We start from the raw sequence: 27,060 nt of genomic DNA, 5'->3' as shown, positions 1-27,060 counted from the left end.
CTACATCTTATGAATAAAAACTCCAACAATAATTGAATAGGTTTGTTAATATAAAAGGGAGTTAATGTTCCAATCCTTTCCCATGTTCTTCAGATAAAGATGATACTATAGCTTGTTCCTTATTTATTTTGCTACGGTATTTTTATCCACTCTGGGTACAATGCAATCATATTTGAGGTTTGGCAGACTGCCCTTTTGGCTTAGCAGAGTTGATAAAAGGTTGCCAAATACCACAGTAGTTCATATTTATTTTCTGTTTTATGACATTTTTTTTTTCCCAAAGCCCAATGTTCTTTTCCTCAGCAAACCATCAATCAATTCTAGAAAAAACATGACTTCTTCAATGGGTTGCCAATGTGACTCTAGCTGCTGACAGCATGTCTTTTATGTACACAAAATATGTTTTTTAATAGTTCAAATCCACGGGAAAAATGTCAAATTTTAGCATCTTGTGTATGCATGTGTGCGTGAATAGATTTCTATCATCTATCTATGTACACATACATGCGTATGTATTTATCAACGCATAAACATTCCTGCTAAAAATATTTATGTTAAAATTTATTTTAAATCTCAAATACAATTTGATTTAATTTCTCCTTGTTGAGGCTTGGTGTCATGGGTAGTTCAGTGTTACTAGACTAGTAGCAGGTTGCAGCTCTGCTAATGCAGAGTAGCCCCAGGTGGTACGATCTAATGTTGCCTAACTCTTAGCCTAAAGGATGATTCAAGTATTTATAACCACATCTTGCTGAAAACTTAAGTTTCCAAGACAGTTTCCAACATGAATCAGACCGTTAGTTACTATGTTGGAACAGGCCCATCTGCTGAACGCTTTTGCCCAGTGTAATCCTGGCTCTGTGCGGTTACCTTTGCCATAGTTATGGAATCAAACAGCTAGTCATCTATTCTACAAACAGTTCCCGCAACCCACATATACTCACTGGCATAATTAAATAACTAGTATAAGGATTAGGAGGACCCTTTCTGGCTTTGTAGTCTGAATCTGCTGTTTACAATTTCTCGCTATGCAACCTGAAGTGAAGCACTTCATCTCTCTAAGTTCTACATATAAACTTGGGATAAACTTGAAATAGCGTACCCTGCTGGGCTGTATTTAGTGAGACAAATGAGTATGGTGCTTAGCACAGTGTCTACATGCAAGCAGTCATCCATCAATCCATTTAATTTTCAAATATTGGCAACTACTAGTATGTGCATAATAAATACTAGCAATTACTATGCATTTTGGAAAAGGAAAAGAAGCCATTTTTATCCATTTAAGATAAAGAACAAATTTATCGTTAATTATGTCTCTCATCATACCTCCATTTCTTTCTACCCCAAATATCTACAAACTAAATTGGAAAAGTATCATAGCAGAACTTTTGCTTTTCCTTTAATAATGTAAATATAAATCCAGTAACATACTCAAACCCTTAGTTCGTAACTGAATCCCAGATTTATGGAATGTTATTTGGAATATTTGTAGCAGTATGAAATTAGACCATCTTCAACCATTTTTCTCCTATAATGAGAAATACAAATATACAGTAACTTGCAGGATCATTTTATATAACAGGTTTAAAACGTATAGTTTTATCATTCTCCCATGATTCCCTTCCTGTATCAAAAATATACTCTATTCTAGCCTAGAGATTTCAAAATCTAATAAGAAACGTATTATTGCATTGCTTGAAATTTCAAATAATTACCACTTAGCTATATATGGATTGGGGCAACACTTTTAAACACATTATTTTTCAAATGCTTCAAATTGAAAAATTAGAAAATCATCATACTCTGGTCTACTTCATTGTTTAAAGAAAAACAAAAATCATAAGGTGGTATAAAAGAAATAGGGCCTCAGATCAGAAAACTTTCTAACCATTTCTGTCCTTCAACAGGTGTGTGAGTTGCTCCACTTCTCAAGTTTCAAGTCCCTTCTCTGAAAAGGGAACAGTACTAGTGTATTAATGAGCTTTAAATGAGATAATGTATGTAAAGAACTTCACATAATGCACAGTATAAAAAAACGCTAAATAAATATTCACGATTATTGTTAACAATTTTGAACACTTTGAAAGGTATAAAGTATTAGACAAAGGAATTTATTATTTTTAATAAAGAATATTTTTCAAGTTCTGAGAATTTTTAATCCTTTGCATTATTCAAAGCAATATATAAAGTCTTAATAAACATTAATTAAACATATTAATAGTTCTCTTCTCTGCAGAGGTGTTCATAATTGTAAAATGTTTGTAAACTTTTCTGAACTCTTTAATAGTAAAAGGCAAAGGAGGTAGAGAGATATCATTCTAGTTGATTTCTGTCTTCTAGACCTATCCTAGGAGGGCTGGAGGAATAGTGGTGAGTGTGGCGGAAATGGACTGGGGAAAGTTTAGGAGTCATTGCTATAATAGACCAGACGAGAGGACAAGTTTTCTCAACTTAAGAATATTCTGAGGTATTTTCCCGTTTAATTTGCACCCAGAGGTACGCAAGTGGCCAGACTCAAAGGAAAAGCTAGATATTATGTTCAAACAATAAAAATATATAGAAGGATCATAGCCCACACAAGTCCATCCTACTGAGCCAAGGAAATATTGGCAGCTATAAGGACACAGATTCTAATTGGGTATCTTGATTTCTTTGTCTCTTATATTGAACGAAGGCACGACCACTGAAATTTGATTTTAATCAAGTTTCTGTAATATAATGATATATCATCAAAATACCATAAACAATATAGACCGGAAAAAAGTCAATATAGGCAACATGAGTTTACTATTTATAACAGAGCCACTGGTGTAGCGGTATCATGCAAGATTCCTCCTATTTATAGCAAATATAAGACATATGATTTTTACATTTATAAAACATCTTTAAAAACAATTATATAGTGACAGAACAATTTAATCTCAGATTATTTTACTGCAGAAGTCAAACAACAGATTTAACTAAATGTTAACAGATTTGAGAGCATGTAATGTGACCCAGTTCTTGGTACTTGCCTGAAAAGTCTTTCAGATCCAATCTGATTAAATTCAAGTTTACTGAAAATATTTCTGTTCCTGCTTCCCCATAAAGAACGAGTAGGCTAATAGAACAGAGAGGTGAAATACTCTATTGGCCTTACAGAATGCAGATTCTTCATGACTACTCTTGCTCCCGTTTCTTAAAGTGCAGACTCTAAACCAGCTGCATCACAAAACCTAAAAGCTTATTAGAAACGCAGAATCTCAGGCTCTACCCAGGATCGCTCAATGCAGGTCTTCATTTCAACAAGAGCTCCAAGAGATTTGTACACACGGTTCGTGTTGAGAAGCAACACTAAAGGTATTCCTATGATTTAAAAACTTCAAAACAATCACTTTGTTTTAAAGGCAAAGTACCTGGAGTCTGGTACAAAAATGACTGAGTAGACAATGCACTGAATACATCTTGAGGTTTACAGGAAATTTGTTTAACTTTGTTATTACAGAATTCTGGCACAATGATAAAGATCAGAAGATCTTTGTGGAATCAATTTTTTTTCAAGAAATTATTCTACAACAAATAAGAATGCTTAAATTATTATCAAATCCGTGGTCAAAGTAGGAAAAAGAAATCAACAGATTCTAGAGGCACAAAATATGGTAACAAGGTTCTTTGTCTCTAAGGCTCAATATCATTATTATGACACTTTTTGCAAATATATCTGGTAAAGGTTCAGGATTATAACACTTTAGCACCAATCTGTGTATACTTTCAGCTCAGTGCATTCTAATTTCAATGTATTTCTTTGTTTACACTTAGGTCTTGCTGTACTTACAGACTCATGAAAGCAGAGACCATGTTTTATTAGCTTCTACAATTCTAGTACTTTAATCCTTGGCAAAAAAAAATAGATGCTTAATGAATATTTACTGAGTGTCACTGAAAACATATTCAACAAAGTCAACGTGATCAGAAGCTTTCTTAAATTCTTTAAGATTTAGGCTTTGGCCAAAATTAGTAGAGAAAGTAATGTTATTAAAATAATTATAATAATAATAAATCTTCTATTGAAGAACACACAAGACACAGCAATAAAAAAGAAGCATGAAATACCAATAGAAAGAGAATTAGGCATAAAGGAGAATGTGTGTGGAAAATGCTAACCAAAACTGACTATATGGTGTGGAATTATGTTTTATTACTATGTCATTTACTGTCGTAAAACCATGCAGACATAATTCACTGGGCATTCATATTTTATCAGCACCCCATATCACAGTCTTTTTCTGTTAACTTTACAAAAAAGTTTGGAACATAGGTTTGCAATCATTTTTTATGGACTTAAAATTCTTTGTGGAAGCTGAGGATTAGTATATACAAATTTGTTAAAGATATCTTCTGCCTACATCATATTTTTAATAACTTATAAATTAAAAATAAAGTTTGAAAGATTCAGGTGCATTATCGTCCAACAAATCCACTCAAATTTAAGTTCAGTCTTGTCATTTATTCATTATGTGACAATGGATAAGTAATTTAACCTCTAGAGTCCCAGTTTCCTCATCTGTTAAAAAAGTAGATAAAAGATAAATAATTTTTAATTTGATTGGGACTATAATGAATGTAAAGCACCAGGGCAGGTAGTTGCTTAATCAGGGGTGGCTATTATTACTGTTTATGCCACTTCACATAAACAAGAATGAGCACTTAAGTATATGATGATACACTTAAATTAAACCTCTAACACTAGCACACTTTTATTTCTATCTATCTTCTTAAGAGAGCTTATGTTAGGTTGCAACTCTACATCTAAAAGACACCAAAAGAAATTTGAAGAATACTATAACTAACTGCCAGAGAACAAAATATTAAGTAGCAAATATGCTTTTAGTGAAATACTTCAACCTTAGGAAAAATAAGGTTTAACATGGAAGCTAAAAAACAGGTTTAGTATGGCATTGCCAATACCACTTCAAGATATGTATTGCTATCTTCTTTTATAGATGAGGAAACTGAACAAATATATAATTGCATTTTAGTTAATATAAATGTTTTTTATTTCCTTATACTTATCCTTGGCCATCAGCTTAACTAACACTGATAATGAAATGGAACTCCTTCTAACAGCACCTTGTGAGAATTGTTTGCAATTTCCCTGAAGGTTATTTTAGTATAGGAATTCTGGGGTTGAAAAGAAATCATGCTTACTATAAATTTTGCCTCAAATTTGTTTACAAGTAAAATTTTAGTTTAGTTCAATAAATAAACAAAAACTTACTAAAAGAGTGAACATCTAGAGATTATGAATGCTGATTTCAATGATTAGTTTGTAGCCTCTTGGGTCTTTTGTACACCAGAGGGGAAAACAAGCAGAAAGAGGTCTTCCTGCTATTTTACAGAGAAATTCTAATTGACACAGGGGCCAAAACCCTGTATTAAGGAATCTGTTAATGAGGTCTCTATGGTCCTGCATTAAGCACCTTCCTATGTACCAGGTGTGTGATTGTCAAAGATTTTGTAATCATGAGGGAAGTAACTAATAAAGATATTTTGCAGAATGTTCTCATTCAGCTTCCATAATAATGCTATTTTTCCTATGCTTAAAATATTTCACTAAATTAATAGCTGATACTTGAAAATATTTTTGCTCACTGGCAGTTAATTTTAATATTCTTCAGATTCCTTCCTGCCTGCCTTCCTTCCTTTCTTCCTTCTTTCCTTCCTCCCTCTCCTCCTCCATCTGTCCCTTCCTTTCTCTCTCTCCCTCTCTCCCCCTCCTCTCTCTTTCTCTCTCTCACTCATTCTTTCTTTTTCTTGGTCACAAGATTTGCAGCTCAAAATATCTCCACAAGCCAAGAGAAAAGTCATAAAGCATAAAGAAAGTTTTAATAACATTGCTTATGGATGGAGCCACTTCTTTCAATATTTTCTTACGATTAAAACTTCCAGAATAAGCATAATATCTATAAGGATTTAAAAAAGAGTTTAGAGGAAGGAGGTACAAAATATACAAGGTGACAAAATATAAAATGTGGGAGCAAAAATCCCTAACATCTATACAGTACATTTTATAAGAATTGGATAATGCTAAAACTAGGCATCTAAAGAAGAACAGAACAAAGGAAAAGAAAAATGTGGAAAGTTTAGCCACCACTCCACCCACATCCTGTTGGGTCAGGCAGACTCTAATATTTAGGTGACGTATCATAGACACTGATAAATCACTATGTCAAACACTCAAATTATTGTACTCTGATGACACAGAGGAAGAAATTATTTGCATATAAAATGTATCTGATTTGTCTAGGAGCAACTCATTTTCTATTCCTATTTCACAGCCTGAGGCACTGAGGGAGCCTGCAGGATTTAAAGTAGTCTGTGGAAGAAACAGAGCAATGGAATACCATAAAATAGAGTAGTGCAGAGTACTACATCTAGCTATGAAAAGTCATTGACATAAGCAGTAACACATAGGAAAGGACTAATCTTAATGACTACCTGACCACAGTTTAGTTATCACAGAATCAAAAATAACATTTGAGGAAATAATTAAGAGCAGGTTTATTGGTTCCACTATGTTTTCTTTGGCTTAAACTTTATTGTCACCTATATGGGCTAAGTGGCAACACCACTCTTGGTATTTAGAGTTCCAATGGCAACCATCACAGACACCAGCTTGCTCCAACATTATCCCAATCCCGTGGTTGTGTTCATGCTTGCTGGTCGCTTGGGAGCAGCCTAAATGGGGATGGGCAATCAATAAGCAATCAATGTAATTCCTCATATCCGTAAATGTAGCTCATTCACATGGAACCCTTCACTTCCCCCTTTTCTGGCAGGTGCATGAGGAAGGGAGGCAGTGATGGTTGTGGACACTGATTTTTCGTAAGAACCAACTCTTTTCACTTGTCAGATGACAAATGAAAAGACTGCTACCATGCGCTAAATGCACATGGTATTAACAGAATAAAGATGACCAACTCAAGGCATTCTCTCAGAATTTCTAAAGCAATAAAAAACAGTATCTAATTTGACTGTAAGCAAAGCGGGTGTGCATTAAACTAAAGTAGTTTTATCCTCTTCTTTAATCAGAATATTAAAAAAAGAGATTACAGCCAAACAACTCTTAGTACATAGTTGCTACTCAATAAATATTTGTTAAATGTATAAATGAATGGAGAGGGAAAGAGAGAAGGAAGGAAGGAAGGGAGGGAGGGAAGAAAGAAAGAATGAAAGGAATGGAAGAAACATATCAAAATAAAGATAAATATTATTTACCTATCATGTATAAATAAAACCCTGAAAGACAAAAAGAAAAGACATCTTTCGATATTGTATTGATTTCACGGTGTCTTTTTAGATAGTACTGAGTATAATTTGCCTATTATTCTGTTCTTTATCAAGTATAGCAGGTACTTTTTGTTAACCATGCTCTTCCACCTGACAAATTGTCCTTCAACTGTTCCTAAAAAAAGAACAAGGACAAGGGCCTTATTACACACAAGATAGTGAAATTCAGGTTCAAAAATACCCTAGCTTCTTTAAAGAAATGGTCTAAACAAAAAAATCAGAGGCCAAGTTGAAAAATAGTGAAGGTTACTACCAAAACACAGGCTTTTAAAAACCTGCAGGAAAGAGTGGAGCAAGTGACAAGTAAGCAACCAGCGGTTTAGTCCTAATTAGTAAAAACACTGTTACTTTAATGTGTAAACACAGAATTGAAGTAAAACATACAAATGCCAGTAACATTTAGCTTATTTGCTGGTCGGAAGAAAAAATGGACAACAGGCATATTACCTTCTAAAAAGTCAACAGACAGCATTTATGGAGGCATTTAAAGCTCCTTTCAGTTAACAAAATAAAAGATGCTGTAATATTAAGAAAGTAGTGCCCTCCAAGTAAACAGGCTTGTTCCAAACGTATTTAACAACTTATTTCAGAGTAATTGCAAATAACCGCCGCGGAAATTTAAGCCCGAGAAAGTGTAACTTCTTGGTAGCTTAATTTTTTTCTTTCCCACTTATAGTCTTCTCTAGCAGAAATTCATTAAGCCATCATTAACCAATGATGGTTATGAGAAAAGATGCATAATTTCCAACTAATTCCAAAATCTCCTCAGATATTCATGTAAACGCAATTTATTGAATGTTTATGCTATTATTTTAAAGTGATATATTTGCATAGAAATAAATTAGATAATAATGTAGACCTTTTAGTCACCCATGCCTGGTTTGATACACAGAAAAAAAAAATTTGTATTTGTCTATCTGGTTACAAATACCTAAACGTCCGTTGTTGGGCTCCCAACAAAATAATCAGTTTCAAATGCCCTAATTCTACTAACTAACTTTTAAATTAGAAGCCAATATTATATTGGGCTTGTTTTCCTCATGACATAACACGAGTCTAATACAAATGCAGTTATTTTCCATGACATAGTTTTAAAATTTAGGGAAAAGTTCACTGAGCACCGCTATTCATTATGACAGGTGTTTTTCCCAAACAAGTCAATAAGTTAGGGATTGTAATTCCTTCTCACAAACTGGAAAATTAAGATGTGAAGAGATTAAGTAACCCCTCCAAATTCACATAAATGTTAGGAGGGCAGAATGGAGCTTGCACATCTGAGGATAGACTGTGTGCTTTTTCCATGACACCATGCTCTGGCCCAAGATAAGATGGCAAAAGTGTCTAAAAAATTAGCAAACTAAACCTAAACCAGTCCTATATCAGTAGGACTATGATCAAGTCAAAATATAGCCAGATGCAGAGGGGTATGCACAATTTCTCTCTCTCCTTCTCTCTCTCTGACACACACATACTCACAATCAAAATCACAATAGTTTTAAATTGGATTCCCTTTACTTTACCTAAGTCAGCATTAATGTTCTTTTCCAGGTCTGTGGACAGCCTGGAGAGAGTAGGAGAAGACATTCCTTTGCAGATATTTCAAAAGGTTAGATGCACTTTCACAAATATTTTCAATCCCCATGGGTAATTAAAGAAACAATTTTTTTGTGGAACAAGCCATGGATTTGTGAATCTTGTAGCGTTGGTGGTTTTGTAAGGTTAATGTATGAACTCAGTCGACTGTATGGTAACTACCACTTGCATTTTTAACATGTTGGGATCACAAGTTTTGGAAATTTATTAACTCTCTTAGTGATGAATATTGCATATACCTCTTCCTAAATTTCGGCTAGGAAAACATAGGCTGCAGAAGTCTAATACTCTAAAGGATACCATTTTATTTAGGAATTTTAATTTGTATAAATGAGCCCCCACACACACATCTCTATCTCTTTCACATCTATCTGTTTGATACATATTGCTGAACATAGTCCAACTATTGAATCATTTGCAATAATAGACCTTGTGTTTTATAAAGCTACCTAACGAATAGAAGATAAATGAGCACATTAAATACCTTAGCATTTTCTAGGTTAGTTCTCATTTGGTAAAATATTATTGTAATACTGTAATACTATTGATACTTTTGAGTAAAATTACTTAAGTAATTTCATACCAATGGAATTATACATTTAATTAGATTTTTCAATTTTATATAGATAAATAATTCATTCCAAGACTTCTTTCCAACACTCTAGAGAACTGTTTCACTAGGGATCAAAATTAATATATCCAAATAAGTTGTTGATGCTGAATATAAATTATACAGACGTTTCCTTCCTGAAGGACAGCCTCAATTTAGTTTCTTTAATGATAATAATTTCATTTGAGATAAATTTCTATTATCGAGTTTTGAGATCTCGACTGGTTTCAGAATACTGCTTTGGTAAGGAGCAGAGTCTTCATTAGTTTGGCAATATCATTATGCCCTTCTCTCCTGGCCATGGGCAGATTCGTGAGCTGAGCAAGTGACAAAACAGATATTTTCATTAAAATGTGTCGAAAATATAAGCAAGACTTAAATTCCCTTTTATAGTTGTATTGCTTGCCTTAATTGATGTTTAAGTTATGTTGTTGCTTACTTTTATAATTAAAAAATAATTTTTAATCTTTCTCAGGAGAGGAGGATTTACGTCAACTCCAGTTTTAATTGGTATTTAACTTTTTTAATAAATTAATTTATCTTGAATAAGCATAAAAAATGACTGACTAAACTCTTATGTTTGGCACAGTATCAGCAGAAAAGGAAATTTTAAAAACCCACTAAACTGATAATATATCAAATCAATAGAGTAATTAATAACTCATAGTAATCTCCTTCCATATTGCAAATGCTGGCAAAGCCAGAAACCTAAGCAGAAGGAAAGAGGAATCAGTGTTTCCTATCAAAAAGGTGTGATGACTTATTTCAAATAAAAAGCCAGAGGGTTTAAAGTATAGCTTAAAATAGGTGTCAATACGCATGATTACAACAAGGTACCCTGCAAAGAAAGGTTTCCTTAGGGCAGCCAAAACCAGCAGATGTCTTCCAGCTCATCACTTTCACCAACTGAGCATAACACAGATAAAGAGCTTGGTTGTGGAGTCCATATTTTAAACAAACAAAAAAGAAAATCACCTGAACCACTGGTTTGCCAAATTCTATTGGGTTCTAGATTCGTAACAGAGTTGCCTCCCCAAGCATTGACTGATGGATTGATTTTTCCCATCATAAAGCTTTCCATTTGCTTCCTTTCAAAGAAGTTGATAAGGAGGAAAAACAAACCTTTCAAAAGGCATTCTGCTTGATTCCTTCTTTATGAGAATGAACAACCTTCTTAAAAGGACTGTAGAGACAGGCTTTGGATTCTATCATGTACCCACTCTGTAGTTCAGATTGGTTAAAATTAATGATTTTACTATTTAAAAAAAATGAAGATTTCTTTATTATTAAAATCTATTCAATTAAAGGACACCACCACTACTTAGACTTTCATGGAGTCCCTAAAAATGAATATATTAGGGAGAGTAACTGTTGTATCTTCTTAAAATCTGCCTTGCAATTTCTCTTCATTCTAATTCATTGGAAAGGTCAAACATAAGGTTTAATAGAAAAGAGAATTATGGATACTTTAAAATAAACAAAAGTAAAGCTTACCTGTTACTCTTTATTCAAAGAAAGTAATTTTTAGGATAAGTAGGAATACTATGAATAATCAGCAAATTTTAGTGTCTACCTTATTCCAATAAGGCATTTTGTAAACATTTAGGTTAATATGCTTACCTGCTTTTTCAATGACAATAAATTTATTCATAAAAACACAAACCAAAAACATAATCCACATTATGTGCTGTGCACACTATTAGATATCATTGTAAGATAAAAGGAAGACATGTTAGTTGAAATAAGTTTCTAGGTCCAAGATGGAGCCGGTGCTGCCCCAGGTGCCAAGTCAGCAAACCAAAATTTAGATAACTTTTGTGTCCCTGTAAATGCTCTGCTTGATCAGAAATGTAGCATATCCAGGCAGCCAAGCCCCAAATGCCAAGCCGTCTCTGGGCTTCTCATAACAAACAAGTTGACTATGTGGCCCCAGCCAATCAGACATTTTTCTGCTTTTCTTTTCTTTGTTCTTTATTCTTTATCCTATAAAAGGTTTCTGCTTTCTGCCTTATTTTGCAGTTCTTCTAAAGGAGACTGTCCACTTTATGAAGTGTTAAATGAAGTTTGTTTGAATCACCTAAGTTGTTTTCTTTAATAATTTTTAACACATTTAATTTATTATTTGCTCCACTCCTAGTAGAGTATTTTTGTCAGTACGCCTACTTTTCTAGCCTCTATTCTACTCATTGAGTATTAAAAGGATTCCTCCTCTGATAAAAATTACTGTATTCATAAACAGTGGATGCCACATTCTGATTATAATGTACATTCAAATTAAACTATAATTTTTTCATTATTTATATTTTGTAAACCTTTTATATTGCTAGTGAGCTTGAATTCTCTGTTGTACAATTGTAAGTTAAAGGTGGAAATGTTCATCTCCATTTTTATGTTGAGCTGGAAGCAATATTTTACACTAGATAAATAAGTACAATCATGTTTTCCCGCTCAGATCTTTCTTAGACCTCTGGATTAGGAAAAAAATGAAGATACTTCAGAGGATCAGAAAAAAATAGGCAACAAGAGGAAAATTGAATCACAGAAATAGAGTAGCTATTCCATTTTGAACTTCACAGAGTAATAGGGTTTATATAAACATAAGCTAAACGGACCATTTTCTATCCCTCTGAGACTTTCTGGAAGCCAAACTCATAAGAATCATACTTCACTAGCAATGGCACAACATATCTTCTAGCAAGTACTTCATCAGTTTTCATAGAAAAAGGCAGTATTTTAAATGGCATCCTTAACAGAGTAAGCCAGACCATTTATTTCTGGAGGAAATAAATTTGGAGTGGTAAATGATGCAGGAACTTTTTTTATTAAGTCCTTCTATTAAGTCCTAAGTAGCGCTTCTACCAACTCTGTGACCAGAATTCCCAACTTAAAAATAAAAACATCTGTTAATTGTTCCTGGATGAAATTGTTATCCTTATGTGAGGATGTTTGTGATGCATTCAATTCCCAATGTGCCTTAATACTATAACTGGAAATAATTAGCAACATGTCTGGAAGATTTAGCAAAGAAACATGTTAATTTGGCCTGGAGATAGTTATTTTACCCTGAATATTTATTTCCGCAGATTTCGTACTGAGTTTGTCTATATCATTTTATGTCAACCGACTGCTTGTAAAATCGCAGTCTACATGAACAATGCTTTTATAAAATGTTGAGAGTTGTTTCCTTTATTATCAAATTTTATGCATCAACCTATACCAACATTTTTAACATGTCAGTATAAAGCAACACAGCTCGATTCAATAGTCACTTGGCATTTCATTCTTTTTAAAAAAAAATTATTGAGGAATAATTGACAAATATAATTGTATGTATTTAAAGCGTGCATGTGATGATTTGATAAATATATACACTGCAGAATGTTTACCAAGATCAAAATAATTAACACACTCATCACCTCACATAGTTAATATAGGTGACTCTTGTGTGTGTGCGGTGAGAATGCTTAAGATCTATTCTGAACAGCTTTCAAGTACACAGTACCGTATTTAACTATAGTCCCCACGCAGTACATTAGCTTCAGAATTTATACTTCTCGTAACTGAAAATTTGTACCCATTGACCTACATCACCCTGTTTCCCCCTCTCCCCACCCAGCCCCTGGCAACCTCCATTCTATTCTCTGTTCTTATGAAATCCATCTGTCTTTTTATTTGTTTTTTTAGATTCCATATGTAAGTGATATCATGCAGTATTTGTCTTTCTCTTTCTGGCTTATGTCATTTAATATACTGCTCTCCAGATACTAACTATACAATGAGACTTGCTTAATACACACCACACACACACACATATATCTACATATTAAGATTGTCTATTTACACACACATACATATGTATAAGATTTACTTATTTCGTGTATTTACTGTCATGTTGGTATGCAGATCCCGAGTGTTTAACATGCTTAGCAATCTCGAGTTTATCCGGAATAGTTAGGACATAGATATCTCTGATTAAATTACTTGAAAGTTAAAATGGACATGGTTCACGGATTACTAATATTCAAAGATTTAGAGCCTGCATCACAGGCAGCACATCCTACTTTCACTTCTTGACATGCTTTTCAGAGTCACAATTGCAAATAGAAGTCTTCATTATGCAGTGCGACAGCTGTACTGAACCCCAGATTAGTCTGAATTTGTGATACCCTAGATTTTTTAAGTCATTAACTTACTATTGGTCTTCATTATTACTTTAAAAGGATATATATTAAATAAAGACAATTGAATTTCCTGAATTCTGGATGAGCTCCCACCTATGTACCATATATGTATGACTAATATATTTGTGACGAGAGCTGTATTGTGAAATTTTAACATGCATTTCAAGTAATTCATAAGTTTTGTAGAGATTGAAATACATAATTATCTATACCTTTAGTAAAGCAAGTGTAAAGTATTCAAAAATACATCAAATTATTGAGAGAAATATATTCCATCTCAAACTCTCCATTAGATTATAAATTATCAGTACTAAAAATTATACATATTAAAGAATTTCAGATTATCTTTATATGCTAAACAGAAAAAAGCAGTTCCACTTTCACCATGTTTGCATGTTTTTAGTTTTCTATAAATATTAAAGTATAAAAATTGTCATTTTGATGATCACAATATTTTCATATAATTATCTAAGAAAAGCAGTAAATTGAGGCATATCCCATTAAAAAGAGAAAAAAGCAGTAAATACACATATGCTCAACTTAATGCAAAAATATAAAGTATACAGTATAAAGATAAGGCCTTTGAAATATTTAATTAGATATAGGCAGACTTTAACAAATAAATCATGAATATATAGGCAAAAACATAGATTACACAATTAAAAGTAGAGGTTTTATAGTCTAGAATGAAAGTAATTCTGCAAGCTGCTTTTCTGTATTAAAGAGTTAACCAACGAAGTTCTTTAAATAATGAATTTCTGTAAGACATCTTAATATAATTTTAATTGCAAATGACAATGTATTGATCTTTCGGGAACACAGATTGTTTGTTGAGGTATGCCTAAAACCTCACCCTATTCTCAAAGAATATTTTGACTCTCTTCAGCAACTGTGCTCTAATGCTAAATATTCTAAATAATTTAAGACAGAGCTCATAAAATTGCCCAAAATGTTTGTGGTATATTTTAGTTTCAAACCATAAAATGACTTAAAAGTGAACAAAACTGATTCTCTGACACTATACTATATCAGTTATCAAGAATGTCAGGTTTACTGATTTCCTTTTCTATGCATTTATGTCATCTAATGTGTTCATTCAGTCAACCTATACTTATAAAGCATGTAATATTTATAAAGCATTCTCCTCAGGAAAGCACCATGTGGATTCCAAAGACAAATGAGGCCTGAACAACTTTTTTTACAGGGCCCCAGTTGTTGTGTATCCCCAAATTCCTTTCATGACTTATCATATAGTCAAAATTAATCAATTTGATTCAGACCATTTAAAACTATGTTTTGTTCATTGATACAAAATAGAATCTCTTTTAAATCTATTTTTTTAAACTTGCCTCAACATGCTAATATATTTTCAATTAAATGTATTTCTTTTAACTCACCAAAGATATCTTGGACAAAATTTCTAATTCTACCTTTGTTTGCCTGAAATAATATGTATATAGTTAAATGTTCAGAAATGTTAAATCCAATCGGATATAGGATTATTATATTCAATTTTCCAATTCAACAAAAATCATCAAGATGAGAGAATGGAGTATAACCCAGAAATATCCCAAGTGAAAGTCTAAAAATTTGTCCAAAAGAGTATACCCACATAAGAGGATAGATTTTTGTAGCTATCTTTGTGTCCCTGCCAGATATCTCAAACTGTAGGATACGTCTGTTATCAGCATATGCAGTAAATTAAGAACAGAGGATAAACTCTTCAGGAATAAAATATTTCCTTAAGTTTAAGATATTTATGTTCATATTGCTAAAATCAATGACATGCCATTCTTTAATTTTAATTAATTGCAAATTTACTAGCATTTTCTAGTCATCTGAAGGGAGAAAAGTGGGTCCAGAATGCATGCATTCCATTTGGCCTGTTGCAGAATGACACATGGAACACATGCAAATATACATCCTTCCTGTGGGCTCATTGTATGCTTTTCTTACCAATGCTCTGGGGGAGCATTGAGGCTGGTCCTAAACTTCATTGTATTAACTCTAAATAACACTAGAAGCAGAGTGTTGCACAAGCTTTTTAAAAATGATGCATATTTGTTAGGTTATCTGTTTAGCTGAATCCAAATTGCCAAAATAGTGATAGAAGTCGACGTGTCTCAAAACAAAATCAACATGATGAAATTCTTGTTTTTTCACACACCCAAGAAATTACTCTACATGAATGCAGTGATTCAAGAATCTGGCTGACAGACAAGCAGCTTGATAAAATAAATGGTGCCAAAAACAAATCACAAACTGCATGGCACTATACCAGGAAACCATTCTCATTAAAACAAATAAATATTATAGTAAGTTTTTGCATATGGATCACAAGCATTCATTTGGTGAAGCATTAATGTTTATCTCTAAAGAAATGAAAAGCAAAAATAAAACATTACATATATAAAATTACATTTTTTGTACTGCATTAAAACCTACAGACTCCTTAAGGATTTCAATAAACCCAAAGAATGATTTCATTTAACATTCCAGAGTCATGTTTAGGATGAGAGAAAAGGAACTTGCGTGTTAAGGACCATATTGTATAACATCTTCAAGGACTTAATATAAATCAGTCCCTGAGCTTGAATTCACCAAATGGTCATGGAATGGATTCCAACATGGCACAATGTCAGGAAAGAAACAAAAAGCTTCAACAGCACTTAGAAGCATATTGCTCTCCAGGATTCCCTGAAAAAATGCAAATAATGTGTGTCTGGGTTTGGTTCTTCTTCTTGTGGCTAATGTAGATGCATATTACTAAAGGTCATGGTTAAAGTTAAATTCCGTTCAAAAGAAAGAAATAATATAAAGAACGTGAGTTTTAAAGTCAGAGAAATCTGAAATGAAATCTCAGTTCTGCCACTACTAGCTCTGTGATCTTAAACAATTTAATTAACCCTTGTGCATTTCAGCTTACTCATTTTTATAATTAGAATAATATATTGTTTACTCAATACAAATTTAAGAAATTACTGTGTTCATGCCAATACAGTTTATCCAGGGAATGCATCATGGACATGACAAAGACCCTGCCTTAGGGTGGTGTAGTCAACTAGACAATAAAGAAATAAAATAATTTCAGTTATATAAGCTGTGAAGTAAATACAAAGCTGAAAAGTGAATGGATGGCCAGCCCTAGTGGTCTAGTGGTTAAGTTCAACATCCAGATTCAGTTCCCCAGCACAGATCTATACCATTTGTCTGTCAGTGTCCATGCTGTGGCAATGACTCACATACAAATAGAAGAAGATTAGCAATGGATGTTAGCTCAGGCAAATCTTCCTCAGTAAAAAAAATAAATAAAAAAACTGAATGGGAATATTTTTAAAACAGTCAGAGAAGATCTCTTTGAGGAAATGGCTCTTGAGCAGAAACCTAAATGAAGAGAAGAGGCCATATTCTGTGCAGAAGAAACAACAAGCAAAAAAGCTAAGAGGCTATAAAAAGTTGACTTGCTTAAGAGACTAGCTTTGGTTTCAGTGAAGCAATTCAGGGGTGTGGTAAGCTGAATAATGATCCCCCACAGATGTCCAAGTTCTCATCACTGGAAACTGAGTGCTACCTTATATGACAAAAAGGGCTTTGCAGAGGTGATTGAGAACTTTGAGATGCGGGATTTGTCCTGGATTACCAGGGTGGAACATACAGGTAATCACTTGTGTTTTTATAAAATGGAGGCAAAAGGAGATTTGACGAAAGAAGAATGGTAGGAGATGTGAAGCAAGGGGTCGGAGTGATGCAACCAATGTGTCACCAGTTAAGGATGCCAGAAGTAAGAAAAGGCAAGGAAACAGACTTTCCCCCAGAGTCTCCAAGAGGAGCAAACCCTGTTGACACCTTGATCTTGGGGCAGTGAAACTGATTTTGAACCTCTGGTTTACAGAACCTGAAAACAACTTTGTGTTGTTTTAAGCCACTTAGTTTGTGATATTTCTTACAGCAACAATAGGAAACGAATTCAGAGGGAAATGGCAGAAAAAGGCAGGGCCTAGATCATATAAGGCACTGTAGAAGGATGATAGTGAAAGCAAGACGGCCAGAAGCTTCTACAAATACTCTAAGCACCAAACAGTGGTGAACTGGGCTTTGGGTATTGGTGGTGACTGAGGTAGAGAAAAGGCTCAGGTATGGGCTATACTTTGAAGGGGATTTTGACAGGATTTGCTGATGATTAGGATGTATGGAGCACAGAAGAAAGGCCTCCGAAAATCCGGAGCAAGTGGGTGATTTCTATCCAGTTTCTTTACAGATAAAATGGCAAACATATCTGCTAAGAAATTAAATTCAAGCCGACATCTGAACTAACATCTGAGGAAAATACTGGCAGACAGAATAAAAGAAAAAACATAGAATGCTAAGTTTAAAACATGAAAGTACTAATGACTAATTTATAGGGTTGATGTAAGGATAAATGAAAACATGAGTGAAAATCAGGAAGTTTGTAGAATAAAGAGGTAAATCAAGGCACAGTTTAGGACTTCAAAGTTCTATGTGGTGGCTAATTTTATCCTAAAGGTAAAATAACTTCTGAATTCCACTGATGTAAGCATTTCATGAGAGAAATATAAATACAGCACAACAAAGATCAAACTCAAAAAATATCAACATTACTGAAAAGAAAACCAAATACAAAGTTTACCCCCAATTATTAAAAGTACACACTTTCCAACCAATACCTATATCTCTCTTAATTGTGTTATTTAATTGACATTTTAAGGTAAAAGCACGGGCATCATTAAACAATACAATATATCATCAATCATCTGAGAAAATCACTGTATTGTAAAAGTCTATCAGATAGTACACAATGTTTTAGAACGGTAAGTAAAAGCTAAAATAATTTAAATGTCCATAAATCACTGACTTGTCTTAGTAAATAATAATACAGTACATTAAGAAAAAGTGACAAAGACTACAGGGAGTCAGGGAGAAGATACAGAATAACAAAAACATTTTTAAAAGAAATTTGAATAACTTATTAAAAGTATCCAGAGTGATTGCTCCTTAAATTTCATGGTAAGCCATACATCCAAATAATAATCATAACATGGAGAGAACAAAACATCTTCCTTTCTCATCCATGTAAGTCAAGTTAAAAAGTATACCTCCTGCCACACCCATATTTGATAACGATGCTCGTCTTTGTTAGATGTTATAAACAGCCATATAAAGGAATTAATAATGACTTTATTAAAAATGAAAGACAAAAAGCGAGACTCAAAAAGTTACATAATATAAGATTCCATTTACATGACATTCTGGAAAGGCAAGATATGGGGACAGAGAACAGGTAAGAGGTTGTCATGAGCTAGGATTGGGAGAAGGGTTGACAATAAAGGGGCAGGAGGAAATTATTGGGGATGATGGAAATTTTTCATATCTTTATCATGGTGGTAGTTACAAAACTGGATCCATTTGTCAAATACACAGCAATTGTACACTGAAAAGGGTGAATTCTACTGTATGAAATTCTACCTCAGATTACCAGACTTCAAAAAAAAGTGAAAGAAAAAGATATCCCTTTTGGAATGTTGAAAAACTGTAGATTTTGTTCTAGAATTCTGGGTTCTATAATTTATTATAAAAATCATAATTTTGCAGCCCATTTTTAACTTATCTAATCTGTATTCAGAAATCTAAAGTTTATATTAAAAAAAACTCATTTACATTCAATCCTAAGGCTAAAACATATACAAATTATATAAAAGAAAGGGAAATTGTTCCAACTTTTTATTATCTTTGGTTTTGAGTTTGTTGAGAAGAAAACAAAGCAAAACAATAACAAATTGGCCTAGCCAAGTTATAAATATTACAAAAACATCAATAAAACCTTAATGTAAATAAAGCCAGAGCAAATCTTTGGAAATAGAAAAATATACAACGTGAACTCTGCTTCTCAGTGACTAGCAGAATAAATTCAATATTTAATTTTAAAAATCAAGATAAGACTACAGATATGAAAGGAAATGAATACTGGCTGGCTCAACAGGTGGTTCACAGCTTCCTGATTGCTCAAAGTATACACTGGCTTTGTAAAAGGCTAGAGGTTACTTCCTCTGAGGCAGTTTGTCCTGTTTGTCAGTAGTCGTTAATAAACCATTATTGACTTCTCCAAAACAGAAAAAGTTACACTAAATAAATTTCTATAAATGAACATCATCTCAGGGTTCTTAAACTTAAGTAATAAATATGTGCTCATTAAATATAATGTGAACTTAAGACAAAATATTAATATATGTACATTCCTAAGAGTATATCATATATATAATTGAAGGTACTGTTTAGAATTATATTATGAAAAAATATCAAGAGATTAAGTAATGAGTTATGAACCAGTGGGTGTTTAAATGAAGGCCCTATATGCTAGTTGTAGGTGTCAATACAGTAACATTATTATATCACTTCTATGAAATTCAAAATGTGTGAATTTTGGATATTTTAATCTACCCATGGCCAATAAATGCGTAAACCAACTCAGGATATCTTTAAAACGATTTGATTATTTTTCACAATTACATAAATACTTTTAAAAAACATTTTTTCTATGAAGAGGAGAATGAATTCAAAGAGATTAGTATGTATACATACATATATATACACACACACATTACAGCTAGATAATATTTTTTTATTAAATTTCAACTTTTGAAATTGTACCTTTCACAAACTCTATGCCTGAGGTACAAGTACCAAAGTAAAAACATTAATAGAAAACATATAAAATGGAAACAGCTACAGCTATTACAAAAGTAAGGTCCCTTAGGGTAGGTCAATCCACAAAGATGTGGGTTTATACTATGGCTTGTTGCAAACAGACTCTACTAGACTACAGAGGACTATGAGCTATAGAGAATCAGGCCCTCTATGGATGCATGCACTCTGCAAATGAGGGCATCAATTCTTGAGCAGTGGTGTCTCTGTCATACAGATCTTCAGTGCATACTAGCCAGGCTGTTGACCCAAAATCTGTATTATTATTTGTATTGACTGTGGTGCAGCCTTTTGCAATTTTTAAAGACACCTATGACCTCTTTTTCATTTCAAGCTAAAAGGCTTTTTGTAAATTGACAGTATAAAGCATGAGGCGTGGCTTCTGGATACCAATCTTTCCTATAAATGAAGCTACACTAAGCAGGCATTGTTTTCCTTCTCTTTTGTATTCTGAGTTGTTACAAGGGAATTCCAAAATGATAGCAGCTGTGACAAGCATACCAATTCTTGTGCACCAGTTGTGTTTGTTAACAGGCATGAGGAAATGATCTCTGAGACAGGGAGGTAGAACCGATATGGAGACAGACATAAAACCTAGATGTCACACTGGCATCATATCAAAGCCGAGAACATTGAAACTGCAGAACAGCCTAATCTGCAGTTAACCTCTATTTGATTTTCACAAATAGGATTTCCTCTGAAGCACCAAATTAAATTTGAGACTGAGAAATGGGCCTGTATATTAAGATGTGTCCAAATTAATTGTTGTCATGATGAGTGGCTGGCATTTAGCTGCAGATTTGTGTGAGTCACTCTATTACTATGCTGGGGTTACAATTCGTGGGGGAAAATTAAGCACAGATTTCACCTAGTATAAGAATATGACTCTCAGCATCTGGGACAACATCACTAACAGAGTCAGATGCCTGGCAATTGACTAGTGTAATGAAAACTTCAGTGGAAAAAACAAAAGCTCAAAAAAGTCCACATAATTACTTGCATGTCTCCTTTTTTAAGGTATAATATTATGGGAAAATATTTCAATTATTTTTTTAATTCAAAATTTCTTTTCTTTTCACACAGTAGCTTAAATGTGTTATTGGATTCCAAACAGAACGCAGGAGGCCACTACAATTTTCACAGAGTTAAAGGATGACGGTAACTGATCGACTACCTCAAAAGGAAAATTCTCTTTACATCATAACAGTACACAAAGGGTACAGGAGCACAGCTGGCTGAGAAGAACAGAATCCAATCCAGGATACAAAAACATTTGCTTTAAATATTATAAATAAAAATTCTATTGTCTGACTATATTTAACAGAATTAGAGGTTATAATAAATTTACGGCATATGAAACCTTATACAGAGTTGAGTTGAGTGTAAAGGTGATTAATAATGAAAACAGAATTAGAATATCTTTGGATTCAATGAAGTTTCTAAAACATCTTGCAAAAATTTCAACACTTTACTACACTACCATATTTTTTTCCCTAAGCTTTATCTTTAATGATGATAAATTATAATTACTAACATTTTTCGCAGATATTCATTTAAAACCAAATCTATAGAAAATCCAGATATTTTATAGAAATATCTTTCACATATACTGATATGTGTGTTTATTGAATAGGCACCATAAAAATGAATGAGTATATGGAGATATGAGTAATGGTTATCCATTTCTCAATCTCTCTCTATTTTTCTATATATAGGATGAGCTTGCTTGGTTAAATTTAGGTTATAATGCCTAAATGCCTTTCCCACATGTTCATTCAAATAAAATTAAAAATGTATATATCTTTCCATGATTGGAGTCTTATAAAATAGCTATTAATATCAATTCAGAGACACTCAATCATTAGGTCAAATCAGATGATTACCAAATGTTCCTCTGGTCCTGGCCCCTCTCCGAAGGTGTTAAGCCACGGGATGCTCTATCAGTGCTACACTAATCATGCACAGCACTGAGATTACTTCTAAGGCCACTGGTGTCCTTCCTATGCTCCCTGTACTTGTTGGTGGAACCAACATGCCCCAAGTCACTGGCTCAGAATCTTAATGCTCTGCCCCGTCACACCACAAAAGAATCAGTTATCAAGTCTTTTTGTATCTCAAAGTGTTCCTTTCTTTTCATTCTCATTGCCCCCTGTTTTAAATCAAATACTTTACCATGTAGTCTCCCAGCCAGTCAATCTTTCCCCTTCCCCACTATCCTGCCCATGACCCCCAGGTAAATGTACCCAAAAGAGAGCTGTGATGCTCTCTCCTCATGCTCTACCATCTTTACTGATTCCTCACAGTAACATTTAGAGAGTATGCACCCCTAATTTCCTTCCTCCTTCTTTCTAACAAAAGGGAACTGAAACTCTTCCCTGGAGCCCAGGTCTTGCTTTCTTCATCCTAATCCCTTTTTCTTTTCTCCTTCCTTTACTCATATTTCTGTAGGTGTAAATTCAGCTTGTTGGCATTGTCTGAAGTGCCAACTCCTCCATAACATCTTGGCTGATCTTCTCTCCACCCCAAGGCAGAGGGGATCACAATCTTATTTTCTTTACACGCTCTGTTCCTCCTTGGGGCCAGCATCAAATTACATTTTTTCTGAACCTCCTGTGCACCTGTCCTTTCTATTTAGGGAGCATAACAACAATGGGAGTGGGCACTGTTTCTTATCTCTGTATTTCTCAAAATACTTGGAAGATTACTTTAACTAGGATTCTTGATTGATCATTTTTAACAGGTAAATGATTGAATAAATGGTGATTATTACATTTCTCCATATTTCTACTTACAGTTTTGACTTTGTTAGCAAATTCATATAGAAAAGGGGTCACAACTGTGTGAGTGAAGTGACATCAAATAATGTTTGCAGAATAGGCCTTTATGAGCATATGACCATTGGCTTTCAAATTAAAACTGCAGACAGAGAGGGGAAATCATTTTCAAAATTTGAAATTTGAACAAATTCTTTTTTGGTTTGTGTAGGAAAATAGTGATAGAAATGACTTGTTTCACTTTGTGCTGTTTAAATAGCTGACATTAACTGACAAATACTTAAGATCAATGAAACAGATATCAAATATCTGTTTCTAGGAAGAAAAGAATACCTTTGGTAGAGTGAAAAAAGTCAACTCTTACAAATTCATTCCTTTGCAATAATATGGCATTCTTTATATACACATAGTCTTATACTCTGGAGTCCTCTCAATATATGTTTGCTATTTGTTGTCCTAAATATAATTTTTGTATGCCTAATGATCTTTCTAAATGTTTACGCACCTTTAGATGCATGCATATTATAAAACCACACCCCAAATTACCCTTTACAGATATTTCTAAATTTTGTAAAAGCCCAGAAGAACCCTAGAATCCTCTCAAACTCTGTAGGTGTTTGTTTTACAAGAAGTACAAAAAGTCATTATATTGTGCTGTTCATATATGTAGTTACTATACATTAACTAGTTGCTGTAAGCTGCCAAACTCATTGCTCATTGGAGAATCTAAGAGTTAACCTTCCAGGTGGTCTTTCAGCTAGAATGCTTTTTGGAAAGAAATGTAACAAAGAGTTAGTCAAAATGCATAAGCCTTGTTTAAATGCCTCTAATATTTAAATATACCTGTAAGCAAAGCTTCCTACTGTTCCATTTAACGCCTCAGCAAAAGGCTAATGAACTGCAGAGTACTTTGAGCTTCTCTTCTTAATCTGGACACTCTGTTTAATAGAATGACCTCTTTGAAGTTTTAGGAGCAACCTTCTTTAAGTTGAGGTCAGAAAATATCTGTTTAGCTACCTGACTTTAAACTTTAAAACAATAACTTCAATAATTGGGGGCAGAACAGCAGCTCCACAATTATTACAGAAGTGTTTTGACATGTGTAGTGTTAATTGGGCTTTGGTTCTGTCTAGAAACTCAAGTCCAAGGGCTAAGCATGGGATGTCCTGGGGACTGACTACCAAAGTGACACAGTCACTAAAGACAATCGCCAGCTAGGCCTGGTTCCAATGGGAAGCAATTTCCTCTGGCAGCTTTTGAAGTTTGTTTTTATAGGAAATTGCCTCTTGGAGCATATAAAGCTAATTCATGGCCGTTCCCAGAGCTTCTGCACACCCGGATGGAGCTCCCTTGTGGACCAGGCCGTCTTGTTGACATAATCGGGCTAGGCTCTTGGCAAGGCTCCAGCTGTTTGTGTGGAGCCAGTCAGATTAGGTTGAAAGCCTCTAAATCTTCCAGAGTGTCCCCAGGAAGGGAATATAAAATGGTGACGGTGATGTGGCAAGACCCAGGGAACATAGCAAAGTCGTGACATTTGTATTTGGGTCTGTCATTGTGATTCAATAACACATAATTTGCTAGTGGATTCAGCAGAGGTCATGACAAAAAAGTGCTGGATGGTCTGCAGCTCTATTTTTCTCACTGAATCTGTGCTAGATGCTGGGTTCACTTTTATTTGGGGGCTTGTTATGGAGCCACAAATTTGTGCTCCTAATCACCCAGCCTTCACAACAAATATATTTTGCACGTGAATGCCTATAAACACTTGAATAATGAATTTAAAATCAATGGACTTTTTCTTTTGCACAAAATGTCAGAAGACTATCATATATTATAAATTGGAAAGGGAGGGCTGCTCTTAATTTGATTATTTTCCCTGCATAATTCATATAACACATACTTATTACAGAAGATTTTTAAGGACAAAAAAAGTTATTTACTCACATTATAAAAAGCAAGGTGAAAAAAAAGCTTGAATATGACCCTAGACATCGAATTTGAGATAAAAGTTGAAAATCAAAAGCAATATCAATTTGAACTATAAAAGAACCAGCATTTCTTTTTCCAGGTGTGAGAAATACTGAAGTTTGAGCATAAAAGTAATGTTAAGTGATTTGAAACAACCAGAAACAAAGAAAACAGCAGCTGTGTACAGAACAGATAGGAATAAAAGTAAGAGTACATTTAGTCACATGGGGAAACAGAGTTGAAAGAAGCTGCGTGTTTGTTTGAATTTGATATTGTCCGCTGTAGTAAACACTGAAGTTTAAAATGAAAAGCTATTTCTCTTATACCCTTAGCCCCTTTTTCTTGGCTCTACATTACTCGGGAATAAAAGAGAACAGAAATCTAATGTGAGATCCTTTTCCCAACTGCTTAGTTAAATTTGAGGTCTAGAGTATCAATAATTTTTATGTTGTGCAAATTTTGCAAATTGTCCTTCTTTCTTTTATCACATTCCTTTCATACTTAAATATCACTTTTATATGACTTTTTTAAAATGTTATATACTATTCCTTTTGTTTGGAAGGTCATCGTGGTACCTAGTCCTGTCTGTCTATCGAAGTTCTTAGTAATTCCATTCATAGTTTCCTTTCTTTATTATGTCTTCACCTAAATCCCACAGATACAGGCGGAGAAGTTAGCTCTATTCTCTGTGCCCCTACATCAGCATTTATTTCACTAAACGGTAATTTTTGCTTATATATCTGTCTTATCCAAGAAAAGCTGAGCTGTTGGAGGTTGAGAACATCATTATCTCCCCCTACTTGTGATTTATTGGTGTCTAAAACAGTTTCCGGTCCTTCGTGGACTTTGAGTAAATGTTTCTGAACGAAGCTATCAGTGGCTTGTCTTGTTTCTGATTTTGCTTTCCTATGACTGGGAGATAAAAGCAAGATTCTGGGTCAGATTGTCTTGGCTTGAATTCCAGATCCCTGATGGACCAGGTGTATAAGCTTGGACAAGTCACTTTTCTACGCCTTGTTGCTTCACCTATAATATAGTCTACTCACGTAGTTGGCCTAAGGGGTAAGTGTGCTAAAGAACAAGACCTACTTAAAAAAGAGTTCAGCACATACTAAGTACCCAAGTAAGTCTAACAATCAACATTGTCGTCATCATTGTACAGGGCCACCTGTACAGAAACTGTGTGAGGATTCCTTGGTTTATGTACTCATGGATGGAATTGCCAGGTCACAAGATAGACCAAAATTATGAAGGTCAACTGACTCAGCTAACACTTTTGAGATACTGTTTTTTTTGTTTTTTAGTTGTCAGGCTTAATTCCAAAATCTCTCAAAACCAAGTACTCTTTTGAGTTTTCCTTTGTTTTACCTTTAACAAATACTCATCCAGCACTTTCAATATGCTAGATCCTTTCCCAAATGCTTGATAAGTATTAACTCACTTAATTCTCATGAACTAACATATGGTTAGTGGCTTCATTTTACAGAGGAGGAAAGTGATGGACAGAGAAGTTAACTGACCTGCACAAAATGAGGCAAAAATAAGTGCCTCCAAAGATCACGCTCAGAACCACCACCTTCTTCTGCCCATCATGGAGCTGGGCTCCCTTAGACATTCTCTTGTTGAAAGCAAGTTCTGCCTTCCTTTCCTTTGTTTTTCTTCCTGATTCCTGTTTTGCTTCTTTTTTCCAAATCAAGTAGTAGGGAAGGGAAGGAGAAGAACAAAACTATGTAGTGGGTGGAAATTTTCTTTCTGTTCCTTGCTTCAAATTTTGCCCTGCTCAAAAACCTTCTAAAAACATGTACAAAGTATTGCGTGTTTCCATTCTCTATGTTTAAGTGACTTGCTCTATAAATAACAATCTTCTAAGCCATCTTTGTGTAGC

The 27,060-nt window shown here is 34.0% G+C and overlaps 1 protein-coding gene across 1 annotated transcript in view; it reads right to left on the bottom strand.

Annotated features, from left to right (window-relative positions):
• The window catches only part of PCDH9 (protocadherin 9), an 870,094-nt gene that overhangs the window by 444,999 nt on the left and 398,035 nt on the right, over positions 1–27,060 (bottom strand). The gene's annotated exons all lie outside the window — the stretch shown is intronic.

Source organism: Equus quagga, chromosome 6 (genome assembly GCF_021613505.1).
Source record: "Equus quagga isolate Etosha38 chromosome 6, UCLA_HA_Equagga_1.0, whole genome shotgun sequence".
Taxonomy (NCBI): Eukaryota; Metazoa; Chordata; class Mammalia; order Perissodactyla; family Equidae; genus Equus; species Equus quagga.
Note: the sequence above shows the minus strand (reverse complement) of the source record. Positions and strands in the feature narration are given on the sequence as shown.